Raw genomic sequence first — 16,534 nt, forward strand, 5'->3', positions numbered from 1 at the left:
AATTAAATTATTAATATAATCACCTATGAATATACAAAACTTTGCTTATTAAGAACAATATTAATTTTACCCGTCCAACTTTTTAAAAGGCTTTCAAATTTAAAAATGATGGGGTTGATTTTGAAAAGATTTTTATCCAAGACAGGAATATATTCCTAAAGCCCAGATTTGATTTTTATAACCATTCCTAATATGGTGGCCATTTGTATCCTTGGAAATATTACTTCAATGATACCAGTTACTTTTATCAAGTTTTTTTTTTTTTTCAGAAATAAAGTTTTTTTCATTGAAGTAATCTTTACAAGAGAAGATTTTGCTCTTTCTCGTCAAACTTTTATATCAGACTTACTGTGCTCTTGATGGACCTTAAATTTGGGTTAATATGCTAAAGGAAATTGAACTGGAACAAGAAGAAAAGTGTATTTGGATAGGGAGGGATTCAAACTTTGTGGTATTTACTGTTTTCTTACCTTATTAGATTTAATACAGATTACGGCCATTGCTTTAAAAAATTGATTTTCTTTCTGCTTTGAGTGACTTAAAGTTATATAAATATGCTTTATCTTAAAAATCCTTTTGGATTTTTAATACTTTCTCCCCATGCACTGCCTTTCTTAAAGCTGTTTTATTGTGAGCTTTTATATGTACATTCTCCCCCTCCCTCAAAATTGTTACAAATATGACAAAATACTGACAGGTAACCAAAGTAGAAAATATAGCTGACTGTTCTTTCATGCTTAATGCACTATTCTGTACAAGAAACATTGCAACCCAACAAGCGTGCATCTTATCCAGGGATCCATATACAGGTTTATTAAATTTGTAGGTAGAGCAGAGTTGTTGATTTAAGTAAATTTCAGATCTAAGTATAGAAGTATAACAATATTGTTAGGCATGTTGTAATAATTGGAACTTAAAAAATATGTTAAATTTTAGGTGTCAAGTGCAATAGTAAAATATATTTTGGTAATTTTAAAATTACATTTGTGGCTCATGAATTTAAAAGATCATTAGAATGATCTAAAGCCACAGATAGTTAATATGATAGTGTCTAGCCAAGCAGGTTAGTATGTTTCATATTGACCTATACTACTACAAACCACCCAAAGCTTTGAATAACTTCTAATTAGTAAAGGTGGTCCACTTGCCTCTTCTACGATTTGCCTGGAATTTCTGACAAATTTTATGTTGTAATGACAAAGTTAACATTGTTTGGAAATATTCAGTTGCAGTATTTATTCAATTTCGATTTGCATTTATTGCCTACAACTTAGTTTAAAGACCAATGAAATTAAAGATATATGTATATGTCAGAGTGTAGAAATGTGTTTTATGGACACAAAACAAGGAAAAAATTAACAAGGTAGAATCAGTGTCATAATATTTGAGGCCATGCTTCTAAAGTCTGAGTTCAAAATTTTGTAACGTGAAATATTGATTTAAGATATTGTTTTCTTTTTAGTGGGAAAAAGTTCTTATTTCTCAGTGTTTTTGAGCAAATGAGTGAATAATAGATAGCTAAAAATAAACCACTATGCTAGAAAAGGAATTTTGTGTACAGAGAATTTTTCATAGGAATCTGACCTTAATACCTTAATTGAAACATTCAGAAGCCTTTTATTTTAACCAAAATCTGTTCAATTTATTGGGCTGGAATAAATAATTACAATACCAAGTATAATTTCCAGGAAGTTATTTTCAAGCAATATTTTCAAATGATTTAAACTCATTTTCAAGCCTTGAACTTTTTTTTTTTTTTAAATTTCAGGTACTAGAAAAATCTCTAGCTTGAGTTGACTGCCAACTATTAAATTCAAAACATTTCATATCAATTCAAACTTGCATTTTGAAAACAATATTCTGGAAAGCAAAGACACAGTTGGCATTGTGAGTTGATGAGATTACCATTGACCTCATGGTTATTTTCCTTAATCATGATGTTCCTTGTTATACATATTCTTAATCCTCTAATTCAGGAATTTGAATTCCCGTGTTCATCAACTGAAAACACATTTCTTAGCCTAACTTTTGTATCTACCGAAGAAAAAGAACATTCCATCTACCTTTCACGCTGGTTACACATAGGAGACATATGCTACTCCCCTAATAGTCCCATACATGACTTTGGCTTTATTGCAGACAGCTTGCAAACCTACTGACAGGATACAGTATAAACACGCCAGGCTTTATGGAATTAGTTGGTGCTCTTGCAAGGTTAATGTAGCATCTGCGATGCAAATCTGTGACCATTCTAATAGCTCTATTGGTAGACCAATGCCATTTCTCAGATCTGCTCTTGAGTTCCATTAAGCAGTTTTCTAGTCCCCATTAACTTCAAGTATCATTTACACAGTAAATATATGAATCTGCAGAAAGGAATAACAGAAATGCAACCCACTTACGCCCCATAGGATACAGCGGAATCACAGAAATACCAACCACATAAAGAGTATCCTAGACTGACAGCACATTCTGAGGACTTCTTATGCATTTCTGGACACATGTTCAATTTTTGCTTCTTGGTAAGTCAGTCACTGGGTTGGTATGGCTATGAAAGGCTTAATTTTTCTCACATGGCGATTCAACAAGTCCTTCTGCAGATATTTACAAGATGTCATATCCTAAAAAGCATGGGATAGGCTCTGGAGGCAGGAGAAAATTTCACAGAGTGCAAGCTTTCTTTTTTATCTGAGAGCACTAGGGCTGAGAGCCCAGCAGGATTCAGCTAGCCTACAAAAGCTCTTCTTTCCTGCACACAGTGTGTGCTTAGCCAGAACACCCACATATCATGTTTTCTCACCAAACGACATTTTCTGGCTGTTCACTTCATATTTGTCACTTGTCTACACAGTGTTATGTCTAAAGAAAGCATGATCTGCTTGTGCATCACTAATCTCATTACTGTAATGGCTCTGGAAACATGCAACAAAAAAGTACTGGTAAGCTACTTCATATACACAGGCCATGCTCAGCGTGCTTCTCATTGAAACACAATTCACTGGCTCCTAAGAAAGACAGCAGTCAGCAATTCCAATTCGACTTCTTACTCCCTGCTGCAAATGAAGAATAAGTCCTCAGACCGAAATGAAAAGAGTGCTGACAGGTCTATCTACCTTAATGAGCTATCAAGTACAAGGGTGCAGCATAACACCTACCAACCTTTCAAATCCAATTCAATATTTCTCTTTTGGAGGTAGGAACAAGGGAGATTTGTCTGTCCATTTAAAGTTTTCTTATTCTCATTTATTCTCCCTTTCATTAGAATATAATTTCTTAGACTTCAATTTGAGATCTTTTGAGATCCATATTACATCATTACTGTTACCTGGTGTGTTACACACTAATCATAACCATTACCACTTACAAGGCTGCGGTTTCATTCAATTAGCTGCCTGACATGGATTTTTCAGTTAATTCATGGTGAAGGTCAGCAGTGGTGTTCAGAGTGACAGGTGCATTCTGCTACCTTTTGAATGCCAATGATCAGTCTTGGGTAATTAGGGTGACATATAGACAAGTTAATCAGAGATATCAAAAATTAAGATATGTGACTATGGATCTGTCCAATGCTTTTAAAAATCATGTGGGATAGACTATGCGTTTAAATAAATGCATATCCTTTAATTTATTATTAAATTAAATCCTGCATCTTTTGTGCTTCTCTTCTTTATTTTTATTGAAAAAGAAAATGTTCACATGTTGGATTGGGAGGTATATATATTGTACTTAATATATAATGAACTTTGAAGTGATAATAGGAATAACCTAAGTGATTCAAAATATTGTTAATAATAATTTCAAATACCTTCTGTATTGTGTGAACTAAATCACATTTATAGTTTAGGGTAAACTCCCTTTCAAAACTGACTTTCTTAAAAAACTAGAAGCTTTCTTTCTGATAATCAGAATTATATATCATATAGAACTCCTTTGTGCATGACTATCAAGAAGCTCAGAGCTAATTTTGGTGTTCACTTAAAGTATCTATATTAGTCACATCTTTAGCAAATTGCTTTGCTTCCTGATTCATGAACTTCAATTATTTTAGTTTTTTGTTAGACGAGCTGTCTCAAAAAATACATATTTTGAAACATCTTGCCTGTGTATAATACATGTATGTTTGCGTGTGTGTGTGTGTGTGTATACCTAAATTACTTTTAAGGAGATAGATACTATAAACAAATCAGTAATGGAAAGATAGTTAGTCACTGTAAATTATTTTGAATGCTCTTTATATCCACAATATATTCCACAGGCTGCTCTTATTGGCATCCTAAGACTATGAATACTTAATATATTTAGAGAACTTGCCCTGTGCCAGACACAGAAAGTATAAATAGTGACTTAGTTGACTTGCATCCATCCATCATTGAAGTTAGTAAAATACTACTAGTTATTAAGAGTAATGGATTTTAATAATAACATGTTTTCAAGGAGTTAACTTGAAACTTTGGAAACACGTTTTAATGGAAAAAAAAGACTACCTTTGAGAAAACATGACACAAAAAGGTGAGGATCTCTATAACAGGATAAAGTCAAAACTAACATTTTATTTAGTAAAGTCATAGAGTACATTATAAAATCACATTTCAGAAAGGTTTATTGAAGTGTGGAGGTAGCATGAATACTGCCCGGAAACTGTCAGTTTATCGTACATACGAAAGGTCAGGTAAATGGTTTGGAAATGCTTGCTCTGGAAAAGTCAAATTTCTGCAGAGACAGCTATAGCCTCAGAGACAAGCATCTATTTGCTTAAGTTTATATCAGACATAGGCTAAAACAATCACAAAAGAGCAAGATAAACACATGCTAGCTTAGTAATATTACTAACAACACTTAGTTTGTGGAGTCCTTCAACTTTTCCGAATTTTATTTGTTGTTCTTTATTGCAGTCACTGTAGCATTTTATTCATACTTCGTTCCCTCTGATTTGTGTTAACATTTTACAAACTCCAGTCCGCACAAATGATTACTCTAAAGCATGGCAATGAAAATCCTCCTGAGCATTCATTATAAGTGCTAAGTTTTTAAATGATCCTTACTTTATAGATTCATTCTCAAAAGTTATGAAAAATATTCAGATACCCAAAGAGGTAAATATGCATGCAATGTTATTTTCTCTAAGATTTTTACACTTATCAGCACAAAATACTTTAGAAAATGACCTTAACAACTTCTGAAAGGTAATGACATACGTGGGAAAAAATTGATTGTTAAATATATTAATAAGGTAAGATAAGACAAATCTAATGTCTGGATTAATTCAAAGACTCAACATGAAAACCTGATAGTCAGTCCTGATTTTCATGTCTTTGCAATAAGAAAATAACATCTTGTTGAATAAAGGGACAGGCACAAATACAGATATTTCGGTTCATAAATGCTTGATGGTTGCAGAAATGTGACTAAAGAAATCATCTCAATTCACTGTTTCTTTTGAAAAGTGATGTTCTTGTGATGTTCTTTCTGTATGCTGATTGGGTATCTACTTCAATTGAAAATATAAATCACCCACCACAGGTCAAAGGCAATATGCTGTTACTGTAGTGTGCTGGGAATTTTTAAATAAATTGCCAGAAAACTTCTATGATTTTGCTCTTCCTGGAGGAAGTAGCATACAGTTTATAATCATAACACTGAGCAAATTAGTATTATGTTTAGTTTTGTATTGTATTGTGTAGTCACATAAAAAGTGTTATTTAAGAGTTATTAGGGAAGTGGATTTGGCTCAACTGATAGAGTGTCCGCCTACCATATAGGAGGTCCAGGGTTCAAACCCAGGGCCTCCTGACCTGTGTGGTGAGCTGGCCCATGCATGGTGCTGATGCGTGCAAGGAGTGCCATGCCACGCAGAGGTGTCCCCCTCATAGGAGAGCCCCACGTGCAAGGAGTGCACCCTACAAGGAGAGCCAACCCATGCAAAAAAATGTGCAGCCTGCACACACAGAGAGCTGATGCAGCAAGATGACACATGTAGCTCTGCCCATGCAGAGAGCTGAAGCAGCAAGATGACACAACAAAAAGAGACATATATTCCCAGTGCCACCGACAAGAATGCAAGTGGACACAGAAGAACACACAGCAAATGGACACAGAGAGCCGACAATGGGGGAGGGAAGAAGGGGAGAGAAATTAAAAATAAATAAATAAATCTTTAAAAAAAGAGTTATTGTACTAAAATTTTTAAGGCAGTATGAGAAAGAACATAAGATGATATTATTTTAAAAAATAGTATAGGAAAAGGTGATCTGAAGCAAATCTAGCTGCTACTGTCTATAGAAAGAAGAACTATGAGCTCATTCATTAATTAGCGCCATATTATTGTGATAGTCACATGTGGTCTTGAGGTTAGAAATGTAAGATGCAGATATATAGTTGGAATCTGGGTCCCAACTGCAACATATAAAATGCGCAAATTTTAAATATGGGGTACTTGTATGGAAAATATTATAATTTATTCTAAGATATGTGAAGAATATTTTCAAACAGACAAAAAATAGGTGAATAACTTCTGATATAAATGCAAATTGAATTATATTTAAATATATTAATTTTCCCTTACTCCAAACATCAGTTCCCCTTTATTTTTGTCAATAGTACATGATCTTTGGATTAAGTCAAAGACTCAACATGAAACCTAGATAATTACTCTTGGTTTTCCTGTCTTTTGCCATAAGAAAAGAGTGTCCTATAAAGCAGTGGGACATGCACAAATACAGACATATGTTCATAGATGTCTTACAGTTGCAGAAATTTGACTCTAAAGGATTATATTTATTTAAATATGTAATTAATTTTTATTATAGAAAATAATAAAATGACAAGTTAGGGAGATGCAGAATTGACATTTGGCATTTCCTAAGAAAATATCGTATATATTACAGTACTAGTGAATAACATTATATAGGTTTAAGAAAAGAGATAAAAACATGTTAATGGAATATTTTCTTAGAATTATGATTTATGGTTCATGGACAGTGATTTACTTTGATTTTTTTTCCTGGGAAATATTTGGTTTAAACAGCTGCCAAGGATCTGAACTTCTTGAAACATTTAACACTGTTCTTAATTGATTTATCAATTATTTTAGAAGTTTTAAAATGGCAAGCTTATTAAGAAACCTGATGTACTTGCTTCACTTCTAAAATTTTACGTTTTTTTCCTGAACCATATTTAGGGTTGCACTAAAAGCAAAAGTGACGACTGTGCTACAGATTTTTCTGGTCATATAGGTTTGAATGATATTAACATTCACATAAATTATAATTATTCAATAAATATTTATTTGTATTTATGCAAGTGAGACTCTGTGCTTGGTACTGGGATATAAGAGTGAGGTTATGTACTTAATAAAGTTTTTTTATTTTATTTTTTTAAGTTTATGCCATCTGTGATCATTTCCCAATAAAAACTCTTTCCTTTTATTTTTTTACTGTGTTTATTTTACTTTTCAATGTGACAAAAGTGTGTACAGTGTTTACTTAGTAGAAGTGAAAATCAAAATCTTCTCCTAGGGCATAAACTAATCTTTGGAATTCAGAATGTCTCTGAAGTAAAGAAGTTAGGTAGAAGTCAAAAGAAGCTGTAATGTTTTATAATGTCTGAGTGTTAGATGAACAAAGTGAAGTTAATTCTGTCAACTAAAACAGTGACAAAGGGGTTACCAAATTAATCCTACAAGGATTAAATTTGCAGTGTTAAGGATGAAATCTTTTTCCTTTCCCACCAAACTAAAAATAACCCCAAATGCATTCTATTTTTAAAATTTCCTCTGAAATTTGGAGCTAACAAATATTTCCAGTAAAGACACCAAACTGGGCCAAAAGTTTATTGTAATTTCCAAAAAAATATTACAAGTCATAAAACTCTACTAATTACAGGCATCATACATAGACTTGTTTGAATTATGACACTTTCCTGTGTGTGTATTTATATGTATGTGCATATCACACACATAGGAAAATAAAGCAAATTACAAGTAAACCAAATGAACTGTTAATATATATTTTATATTATATGCCTTTATTATATGTTTAAAATATGTCCATAATATTTATTTAATATACTCACACAAAGTATTTGTACATTTATTTAAATCATAAATGCTGTATATAACATAAAATGAAATATTACGGGTGTGTGTGTGAGAGAGAGTGTGTGTATTAAAGCAGCTATATCCTTTCCCGAAATATATCTTAAATGCTTTCATAAATTGCTTTCAACTGGCTTGAAGTCTGCAGTTAATTTACAGTATTGATCCCAAAGAATTAATATTTTGCATACGATTCTTCAAATTTGATTCCTCAATATCCTTAAATATAATTCCAAATTAATGTGATATAGGGATACTAATGCATGAAATTTTAATATTTTGCTCTACACAAAGTATAATATCTTCTTCCATAACTTACTAATACCTGGCATGTTTTACCTCTAAATGGCTATCTTTAATTTTGTAATATATTGTGCTTTCAAGTAAATTCTGTAGATAAATGTAAATCTGACATTGTATGGCCAGATTACAGGACAAAAACAAATGCCCTTTATTATAGAGAATTCCTTCAATTTACTTTATAACAGTTTCATAGTTTAATTTATTATTGTTTATGATTTTTAAATAATTTAAGCAGTAAACCAAGAACATTGAATAGGGCATGTAATTTTTATTTGTTTAAATAACAAAGAATTATATTCCACAGAGGACAGCGATGTTGAGTTGTGTGGCCTTTGTCTAAGGCTGGTAGTTCTGACAATTGCTACTGTGTCATTTGGACAAATGACTTCTCTTTGCCTCTTTTATTCTAATTTGTGAAGTGGGAAAGTAATAACAGAATCAACCTCTAAGATTACAGGAAGAAGGAATTTGATCCACAGCAAGTGCTGGTAAGTAATAAGCAATTGGTAAACGTTAGCTGCATTAGCTTGGGTTACCCTTTTGATTAGGTATACACATTTTTCATCATCATATTTACTTATTTTTCCCATCTTGGTAATATTTTGTACAAAGACAAGAGGATGAACAATAGATGTTCTTTAATCCACTGTTTTCTGAAAACGATTCTTACATTTTGGCACAAGTTGCCAAGTTTGAACAGTATTAAAGATTAAAAATCATAAAAATTCAACTAATAAACAACTTAAGCTAGAAAGACCAAAATCTATTAGAAGGTCAGGGCAGTGACTTTGTTTTTCTCTTCTCTCAGCTGTGCACTATGAAGTAAAAGGGTGTAAAAAAGTATTTTTTAACCTTTAAGGAATTATTTTATTCAATGTTTATATCACACTAAAATTATTTAATTAAAATTAAATAATTAAACACAATTTACATTTGAGAAAGAGAAGTGGAAAATGCCATTATAATTTAAAAACGCATATTAAACAATATTATGTTCTTGGTTCATTGCTAGGTGTTTCTCATTGCAAGATTAAAGATTTGGACCTTATCTTTAGCCCAGAGCAATACTGATGATACTAATATTTAAACGAGTTAGAAACAACTGAAAAAATAATGCTCTAATACCAGTGAAACGAAGTTCTTATTTGAACTACATTTTGGTGGGATTAGACATTATTTACTCTGAGTACTGTGATTGTATTAGCTTTAGAATTGTGTGTGTGTTATTGCATGCTTTGTATACTAGCAGGGTTCAAAAGTTCACCACCTTCTTTTTACCCTGGTTAGGTCTGCCTGTTCCAATTTTTTTCCAATCTCCCTTTCTTCCTCCTCTCTCCCCCTCACACCCTTTGCAGTTTCACTCTAACTTCTTTACCTAACTCCCAAGTTCTGCAGTTGAATCTTACCTCTGGCATTTAAATTAGCTGTAACCTCAGTCCACTTATCTCATCTTCATACATCTCAGTTACCCTGGATTTGTTCATTCATTATAGTAGTAACTAACACATACAGTTTTGTCAAAAATAAATTAGGCATTGTTTACAAAACAGCACAGTTTCTGGCTTACAATAGTGAGAACTCAATATTGTTTCTCTTATATGTACATGGGACTATAAATTTGGTCAGAAAGTTGTTTGAAACATAATTTTATTTAAACATACAGGATGAAAGCACTCATCTCAGTTAGTCTTTACATTAAGGAGAGTGTTGAATGATAACTGCATTTATTTTGAAATTATAACTGTAAGGATGAAAATATAATGAAATATACAAATAAATTTTAGACAAAATTCTGATGTATTTATCAGGATGAGCTGAATGTAGAAGACAACTAACTAAAAAATGAAATAAACTGTAAATTAATGTAGTGGAGACCCAAGAGAGAGATAGGGAGTATGAGAACTTCTAATTATGTGCACGGGGATGGGTCTTAAGAAATTAGGAGGATTTCAGGAAACGTAGATGAAGAATGACCATTTCAGGATGAAGGGAAAAGGTAAGTTAAGTTCAGACAAAGAGCGCTGCAATAGCATGTGCAGTAGAGATGTGGTTTAGAGTAGGGCGGAATTATGGGGTGGCTATTGCAGAGGGCACATTGGAAGCCATAGCAAGAAATGAGACTAAGAAGGAGGGAGGTTTATACATGATCTAGAAATAAATTAAGGAGTTTGGGCACAGTTTTTGGAAAGCAATTGAAGTCATCAACAATTCTGAAGAAGGGAATAAAATACTGATTAAATAAGTGTGTATTTATACATATATAAATCTTTGTCAATTATAAAAGGATGTACAAATATCAGCAATGATCATTATAACCATCATTAGATATTCATTTTTTACAAAAATTAATGGCCAAAGATTTAAAGATTATATTTTTTCATTTTGAATGTTTGCAGTCAATAGCTAAAAGATTGAAATTAGTTTTGCTTCTTTAAATAGTAATGCACCTTTAAAATATACCAATGTCACCTTATCCAAACAATTCAAGGCCATTTAGAGAGTCCTTGAAAGCATTGCCACAAACTTATGAAGAGAACATTTTTTTTTAAAAACAGTAAAGTGGGTGTAGAATTTTAAATTTTGTAAAAATTCAAAAAATACAAAGTTTTTCACTCTTTACTGAACATACAAAAGTCTATACAAAGTAATGTAATACATCTCTTTCATGAAAATGATGCATTTTCCCTTTTCTTCTTCTATTGTGTATAGCATTTGGGGAGGCAGTGTACTGATGCCTATTCTTGTAATTTATTTAATTTTTCTTGTCCAGGAGAAGCTCATTCTAACAACCTTTATTTAATAATAAAAATACTAGTAATAAGTAATGATGATAATAAGCATATCTATTTTTAAAATGATAGCAATCAATAGGTAGGGAAAATATTTAAGCTTATTTTTGAAGGATATTCCATTGCTTTAAATTATTTTTAATTCAATTTACCTATATCTTCCTTTAGAAACTAGTCAAGCAAAAAGGATCTTTATGAAATTTCCCAAATGCAAAACATTAGAAAAGTCTTTACAAATGAATAGTATACTATACCCCTCTACCAACATTTCTTCAAAGACAACTTTGAAATCAGTAAAGATTTGATTAGGGGCATCTCCTTTGGGAAACTGCCTAGTGTGCAGAGGTGACATTATTTTCCTTCTACTCTCAGGGATTTGACAACCTTCCTTAAATATCTTATTTTCTTTCTGTTTCTCAGACCTCTCTTTGCTCATGCTCTGTGTGTTTTCTTTGTTTTCTTATCTCACTAGACAACAAAGACCTGGTGCCTGAGAATTCTTTCCCTCTGAATCTGCCAAATCAAGGTCTTCTGCAACTTCCATCTTGAAGCTGGATTTTCTGAAATTTGCAATGTGCACCAGATAGAACAGAAGAACAAAAATAAGCACCCTGAAAACAGACTGATAAATAATAGATGGACAGATGGAGAGATGGTAAAAGCCATCAACTTTTTCCCTCCAAAGTTAAAAAGGACAGAAAAATGGTCAAGAAAGATGAATGGGAATAGAGCCAAAATTAGCCAAACCTTTAACCATTGAGCCTTTCATACTTCTATAGTGCACATATCATCAAAAATAATCAAGTAATATTCTTCATGGCCTATAGAATAAATATATTAAATAACTCAGCATAAACAGTCTCTTTCAATTACTAACAAATTATTGGAATTAAAAAATACAAACTTAATTAGATGTTAGCATTTAACACTTGTAAAGACAAATGCCTCCAGGAAAACAGCAAATATTTCTAGTGTTTATTATGTCGTAGGCAAACTAACAAACTCTTTACATGCATTAATTTACTTTATTCATGAGGAGGATGCTCTCGTTACTGAGGTTCAGGGAAGTTTGGAAGCAGAAAAGTGCAGTACGAACGTATTCAGCTTCCAATGATCTAGACCATTATGCCCCCAAACGGCCTGGCAAATAAGGCTGGCTTGATTAGAAGGGTATATTTTATAAAATTGCAAAAATTCTTAGAGAAGAAAGAACTTCTGATGTTAAGGCCTTTGTTTCGTGTTAGTTGAATAGTATGTGGTGCTAAATTATTCCTAAATCAGATTTTTTTTCTATGCCCAGGAGAGGTTTTAGAAGATATTTCTTTGCTGCCTGCAAACAATTTTAAGTAACAATTTAAATAGTCTGCTAATGGACATTTCACCACAGCATTCTGTCTTATGCATGTCCAGTAACATTTTTTTTCACCTTGTGAAAAGAAGGCAAAAGTTTAAAAGATATTTGAATAAGAAATACTTTTAAAAAATGAACCTTAATACCATTGTATTTGCCTTTTCATACATGCACTTGAAAGGCATTTCCTTTCAGATCGTCAATCTTAAGGGGATTTTTTTCCCCTCCCACTTCCATCCCTACATCTCTCTTCAGTACCATGGATTATGTAGGTATGAAATAATTATATCTTATTTATTTCAATGTTTTAGAGTATAGACTTTTTAGTATATTTGCATTTAAACTAACTGTATGAGAAGTTGATTTTTAAAAAATTACATGTAATTAGTTGTGCAAAATTAAGTTAATATTTTTATTGTACCGAAAGAACACATTTATGAAGTCATGTTTTGGTAGAGGAGAGTCTCAATTTTTTTCTATGCAGAATGTCAGATTGTGGTTTGCAAATTGACTATTTTTAATAACATTTATTTTATTTTCTTGAACCACAAGAAACATTCTTTGCCATAGAATTAAGGTTTGCATTGTATATTATCATGAACTATATATGTATATACATGTATACACTTATACAATACATGTAAGATTTTAATAAAATTAGAAATCTAAAGTAAAACAAAAGCCAATAGATACTGACTATATAAAGCTGGACTGCTCTGAGTTCAAATTCCTTATTTAGTCCGAAGGAATTTAGGATACTCAAAACGTTAAATTCCAAGAAAGAAATATGGAAATTTATCCTGAGGAGAAAGAAACTTTCATTTATGTGACATATACTCAGAACGTATGAGTACAGTTGTTAGGGTTTAATATTTACTTTAAATAACTTTTATTTTTCTGGTCCCAGAAAAATTAGGAAAGCTTTATTGCTTTCTGCTTTCAAAGTGTTCAATTTGTAATCTATGCCCTTAAAACTTACTTTAAAATATATTCCAAATTAAAATCTAAAAAGTGCTGTGTATTTTAAAGTAACTTAAAATTTAGCAGCAACTATAAGCAACTAGGATTCTCTGATGAATGCTACCTGTCATGTTTGATATGCAAAAAATGCCATGCTTATCAAATTCCACTGGCAAAACATGCAATTTCCCAATCTCTGAAGTCTCCTTTTGGAGTCCTTAACCAAAGCTGCAGTTCAGATATAAGGAACCTTACTATCCAAAGGATATGCCCTGCTGACTTCTCTCCCTGTTAACAGAATTAAATCATTTTTGAACAGAAGCTCTTTATAGTTTATCATATTCTAACAGCCCAAAGCTACAGGTAACTTTTATTTCTGGTCATTCAGTTGGGGCACCTCAAGTCAATGATATATATCTATTTCTATATTATAATTTTGAAAGCAGAGCTTATCTACTTCTTTTTTTATTCTTAATGTAAATATATTCCTTCCACTTCTTTCTCCCCAGCCACCCCTCTCCCTGGACTCCCAGGAGAAATCTCAGACACCCTGCAAAAGAAAGCCTGTTGGAAGCCCAAAGCTAACTATTTTAAAGAAAAGAAATGCAAATTGAAGAAGAGCTTCTGAATGCTTTAATTTCCTTTCCACACTGAATAACCCCTATCGCCAAATTGGATTGTCTGTGATGTAAGGGTCTATTAGTGTTAGGCGGACAGTTAATGTAATATGCTGTCACTACAATGACTTCTACCTGAACAGGAGAACACAGCAGAGCGCTTCTATTTTGTAGTCAAGCAAGACAGACTTCATATGTTGTTTGTTAAATACCTCCACTGCGTAGATAATTAGGTCAGTTGTTTGCTTCCAAGTTATTTCAAGTTTCAGACTAGACTAAACCAAGAATATATATATCAGTCAGTTGCATTTGTTTGTATGAAAAAGGAAAAAAATTCAAAGAAAAGGCCAATTACAAATGTGGGGACCAACCAATTATCAGAGAGTTGTAAAACCAATGAAGATAAGAGAAGAATATAAATTTTATACTTTTGCTGGGAAACACTTTATATTGATTTAAAGTAGCTAAAATTAAATGAAAATGAGTTTTTAAAAGTATAGGATAATTGTCCAATAATTTTTTAAAAATCACTAGCCAATATTTTACTCATGGCTTTGACTCTTAAGCAGACTGGAATTTCTTTTTGCTTTTATCTGTCCGGTGCAGGTAACCTAGGCAGTCAAAAATATTCTTATAGGCATGGAAAAAGAGTTTTACAGAAAATAAAAAATTATTTTTTCTGATTAAAAAAAATTATACCCACTGTGAACTTAATAAAAGTAACATTTGCTCATTACTGTCCTGGTTTTGTTTTTATTTCAGAATCAATGACAAAGGAATAATCTAGAATATCTGTCTTGGCAAGAATTAAAAAGAATTTTTTAATGAGAGTAGATGTTCCATATTTGAAGTGAGATAACTTAAAACAATATTGTTTCCTATTTTAGTTGAAATCATTACAGACTATTGCCTACTTTGAATTTAAGTGAATATCATGTAGTGTAACCTGAAAAAATAACAATTTAAAATTATGCTTTCTGCTGCTGTACATATCGCAACCTCAAATCTATGTTTTAAAATTTTTTGCTTTATCCATTAGAAAAGCAAAATGTAAAATAATTTATCTGAAAACAAATTATCTAAAGATTTCAAAGGGATGTTCATAAACAGATTAGACTTTGAGCTCTAGGTTTGTCCAATTTTGTGTGAATTTAGGCAAATTCCTTAAAACTGACTCATCTTCATCTCTAAAGTGGAAACTGTATCCATCTCACAGGGCATATGTAATGAATGATGCAATGAGATTTTTAAAATGAAGAATATCTGATTTGGCATCTGAGACATCTATAAATAGTAGTAGTTATAGCACACAAAAAATAAAGAACCCAGAATTGCACAGATAATTTAGATACTCACTTTAGAGCTTCAAGAGGAAAGAAGAGGTAATGTTATATAATAGTATTTTGGATTCTTTTTCTTCCTCTTCCTCCTTTTCCTCTTTTTTCCTTTCCACCTTCCTTCTTCTTCCTCTTTCCCCTCCTCCTCCTCCCCACTCCCCATCCTCCTCCAAATGTTTACTCCCATCAAGCACAGTGCTAGCTATATTGACTTTATCTAACGTGAGCCTTATGGCAATTCTATGGGATAGCTATTATATAGTAATGTTTGCACTGGAAAAATTACACCAGAAATGAAATGGATTTGGACAGTAGATGTTTGACAAGATAGTTCCATCCATCTGCTGCATAGTATCTAAGCTCCCTCTCAAAAAGAAGTCAGAGTGGGCATCACCATCCCCAAATCCTCAAGATTGGGGAATGAACAATGGACTAAAGTAGATAGCATTATTCTAGTAATGGAAGAACTCTTATCATTGATACAAAGGCACTGACCATCAGGGGTTCTGAAGGATGGAGAGGGAAGAATAGTTGTAATGTGGGGTATTTTGGGGACATTGGAATTGTCCTCCATGGCATTGCATTGACAGATGCAGGTCATTGCATATTTTGTCTTAACCTACAAAATTGTGTGGGACCGAGTATAAACTGTAATGTAAACTGTAGTCCATGGTTAGCAGCAATGCTTCAATATGTGTTCATCAATTGTAACAAATGTACCACAAGAAAGAGGGATGTTGTTGATGCGGGTAAGTGTGGGAGGGGGAGGGAGAGGGGCATATGGGAATGTCTTATATTTTTTCTGTAACATTCATGTAATCTAAAGCTACTTTAAAAATAAAATAATTCTGTAAAAAAAGTAGATGCTTGAGTTGTACCATTTTCTTTTTAATTTCTTAACCTATTTAAACCACTTTTATTCTAGGTAAAAACATGTATTTCTTTAGATTTTTCCTTTTAAAATTGTTCTAATTGCTATTCGAATAATGCTTATTATTGCTTTACCTGATGATAAAAAAAATACATGGTAATCGCAAACAAAATAAAACAAAGCAAACAAATAAAAAACAACCAGAACATATAGG

General features: G+C 32.2%; 1 long non-coding RNA gene across 1 annotated transcript in view; it reads left to right on the forward strand.

The window, feature by feature from the left end:
* The window catches only part of LOC131279734 (uncharacterized), an 89,925-nt gene extending 73,617 nt beyond the window's left edge, over window positions 1–16,308 (forward strand). The window contains exons 3-4 of the long non-coding RNA XR_009187175.1: window positions 11,657–12,807; window positions 14,005–16,308. This is a non-coding gene — a long non-coding RNA (uncharacterized lncRNA). The remainder of the gene's footprint in view (window positions 1–11,656; window positions 12,808–14,004) is intronic.
* Window positions 16,309–16,534: the final 226 nt, after the last annotated feature.

This window comes from Dasypus novemcinctus, chromosome 9 (assembly GCF_030445035.2).
Source record: "Dasypus novemcinctus isolate mDasNov1 chromosome 9, mDasNov1.1.hap2, whole genome shotgun sequence".
NCBI lineage: Eukaryota > Metazoa > Chordata > Mammalia > Cingulata > Dasypodidae > Dasypus > Dasypus novemcinctus.